Source organism: Amblyraja radiata, chromosome 7 (assembly GCF_010909765.2).
Source record: "Amblyraja radiata isolate CabotCenter1 chromosome 7, sAmbRad1.1.pri, whole genome shotgun sequence".
NCBI classification, from domain to species: domain Eukaryota; kingdom Metazoa; phylum Chordata; class Chondrichthyes; order Rajiformes; family Rajidae; genus Amblyraja; species Amblyraja radiata.
Window position 1 is genome coordinate 43,458,716 of NC_045962.1, and position 3,412 is coordinate 43,462,127.

Consider the following 3,412-nt stretch of genomic DNA (forward strand, 5'->3'; position numbering starts at 1 on the left):
TATACCAAGAACTGAATCATTGTTAATTGATGCTAATCTCCTCCGCCTCTGAACTAGATGGCATTCATAATTTTCTACCTTAGAGCCCCATCAGTTGTGATATAACTGATATTTTACTGACCAGATTACTGGAGCAACGCTGAATACTGTTCGTCTACCATAATCACTTGGTAGCTTCAGCTGGTAATAGCATAAGGTCTGTCACAAGACCTACATGGCATATGAGATTACCACTCTGCACAGCTGAATTACAGCCACTATATTGTCAATTATACTTAATGAATAGAAGGCCATTTTATCACAACAAGATTGTTCGAGGCTCCTATTAATTCCAATCTCTTACCCCAGGGCAGAGTCACAGGCTAATTAATAGTTAAAAGTAATCCCAATAATGAATAGATCCAATTGGTATAACCTCCATTTTCTTGAACATAGTTTGAGGCTTAAAACAGTTGTTTTTAACCACATACAGGGTTAGCATATCCGTCAGACATAACAAATGTTTTTGAGCTCTGAGCAGTCCAAGCTTTGGTTTTAGTAAAGTGGTAAATAACCTGGGAACTGAAGGTACCCATTTTGCAATGTTTTATTATTGCCTTATCCAAATAATTTTCAAAAATGTCTCCGATGATCTCTGTAAATGGGAGCATCTTAAGGAAATCAGACGCGAATTAAACGACATTCTGCATCTTTCCCACAATGAACAGGTCACTCCTGTGAATTCCGTACCTGCTCAAGCTACAACTCTGGCCCGTTTTCCGAGCTAGTCCCGAAAGCCATTCCTGGCCATAATACTGAGCATGCCTTGAAAGACAACTCTGGCCATAATTCTGAGCTTGCCTGTAAAGACAAATCTGGCCCAATTTCTGTGCTTGGAGCCTTAGTATTGTGCAGCTTTACATGGTTAGATGCCAACCATTTGTGTGTTGTAAGGCCACTAGGACCCCTTCCATCCTATCAAGGGAAAATGCTATTTTCATACAACACATAAACTAAACACAAGTTATCATTATCATTAGTACAAACAAGCGTAAATATTACCAACTTGTAGATGGTCCCATATTTTCCCTGAGCCCGACTTGGGTCTCGGATTTTAAGACCTCTGTCCAACTTTCATGCTGCCACCAACTTCAGTGAACTGCTTACTGTCAACGAAGGCGTGGGGTGTGTTGTTGCCGCAACGATGAAGGTTTGCTCGTTATTGGTACCTTGATTGGTCCAACAGCTTTGCTTCCTTATCCAGTTTTACCTGTTGAATAGGTCTTACCTCAAGAGACAGTTCAGCGGCTTATTTTAATGTCACCCCTGAAGCGTTGTTTATTCCCGGCATTTATAGCATGAGGGGAACTCTAGCCTCTTACGGGTATTCTTCAACTTCGTTTGCGAGGACTCCCTTGTATTCATATGCATTTATTCCAGTATGTTCCACAGACATACTTTTAGAATTTTGAAATTGGTTACACTCACCACTCATGTTCCCTTTCACAGAGAGAAGATTTTTGGACAGCCATGAACAGGTGCTGCATCCAGAGTCTCCCGAAGAGACCTTCGAATATAAAGCTCCTTTTGCTGGAGCATATCATGCTGGAGTTGTGCTCAAACAGCCTTTCTTGGCTTTATGCCTTGGGGTTTGCTTTCCAATACCTCCAACCTCAGGATATAAAGCTCCTTTTGCTGGAGCATATCATGCTGGAGCTGTGCTCAAACAGCCTTTCTTGGCTTTATGCCTTGGGGTATGCTTTCCAATACCTCCAACCTCAGGGTCAGAACAAAATTGCCCTGGTAGTCTCAACCTCCTCCTTGAGGGAGACATTATGCAGCCCGTCTACAGGTGCTGCTGCCATGAGCTCCCAAGAGGACCTGTGAATATAAAGCTCCTGTTTCTGGACTGATCTTCTCTATACAGCCCTTACCTGAAGCTGCTGCCACGGCCCATGGGGTGAACTCTTGGGTATAAAGCTCCTCCTGGAGCCTGTCGTAATGGAGCATACATTCCATCAGGTGCTCCATCTTACCAGAAGTCCACAGACGTCGCTTTTATTGGGAGGTGAATCCTCCTCCGCGATCTGGAAGCTGCTGACCGCCTTGTCAGCGGCTGGAGTAACGCACTCGACGTCCGCTGGCTCCCGCGTTCTGCCATCTGGACCGGGTCTTGCCACAGCCCAAAGCCGGTTTCCCCATGGCTCGACCGGACTGCGCTATTACATCCAGCAGGAAACCTCTGTAAGAAGTGGTTTCTGCAGGAAGACCACAACCTAGTAAGTGTTGAAATTTACCTGCAGGTTTAACTTACCGCTGGGAGGAATGAGTTGCCTGCCAGTCCGGTGCTTCGCCAGTGCGGATGACGTAATGACACGCATGCGGACTGGCGGGGCTTCTTCACGGAATCACTCACGTGACTGAAGTAAAAATTCACCCGTGTCTGCCTTCAAGGGACCCACATTTGACTTTGCTACTCTTTTTCCCTTAACATATCTAAGGAAGCTTTTACTGTCCTTCTTTATATTCCTGGCCAGCTTCCCCTCGCACTTCATCTTTTCAGCCCGTATTGCCCGTTTTGTTTCATTCTGTTGTCCTATGAAAGTTTCCCAATCCTCTGGCTTCCGGCTACTCTTTGCTGTGTTATACATCTTTTCTTTTAGTTTTATTCTGTTTTTACTTTTTGTGTTATTTTTTTTTGTTTTTTTTTTGTCTAGTTTAGTAATTTTTTTGGTTATTAGGTGGTGTTATGTGTGTGGGGGGAGGGTGAAACAGAGCTTTCTGTCTCTCCCTTCGGGGGAATGCGACTTTTTTGTCGTATCCCCCTTCTCTTCCCCCGTCTGCGCTGAGGCCTAATGGCGGAGCTGGCGGTCTCCAACCTGCGACCGACCTCGAAGGTCCGGAGGTAGAGCCAGCCAGGACTCACCAACGCAAGGCTGGCCGTCTTCGAGCTGTGGCGACGTCCGGGTAGCGGCACGACTCGGCGCTCCGGTGAGGGCGGACGGCGCGGGGCTGAGACACTCCTGTGTGAGCGGCACGGCTACCGGCTGGAAGGCGCTCCCGTGTGAGCGGCCTGGGTCCCGGCTGGAAGGCGCTCCCGTGGGAGCAGCCCGGTGCGGGGCTGAGACGCTGCCGTGTGGGTGGCCTGGCTACCGGCTGGAAGGCGCTCCGGTGAGGGCGGACCGGCTCCCGGCTGGAAGGTGCTCCCGTGGGGGCAGCCCGGTGCGGGGCTGAGACGCTGCCTTGTGGGCGGCCCGGTGCGGGGCGGAGACGGTGCTCCGGCGGCTGAGGCAGCGTTCTGGCGGCGGCGACCTGGATCCGGGGCTCGGCCGCGGGCCAGTGGAGGACAATGTCGGGAGCTCGCAGGTCACAGGCTGGTGCCTGTTTTCCGGAGCACCCGTTGCAACAGCTGCGGGCAGCTTCGACCACCCCC

At 49.3% G+C, this 3,412-nt stretch overlaps 1 pseudogene; it reads right to left on the reverse strand.

Annotated features, from left to right (window-relative positions):
* Window positions 1-846: 846 nt before the first annotated feature.
* Window positions 847-987, reverse strand: LOC116975713 (annotated as a pseudogene).
* Between the last annotated feature and the right edge of the window lie 2,425 nt (window positions 988-3,412).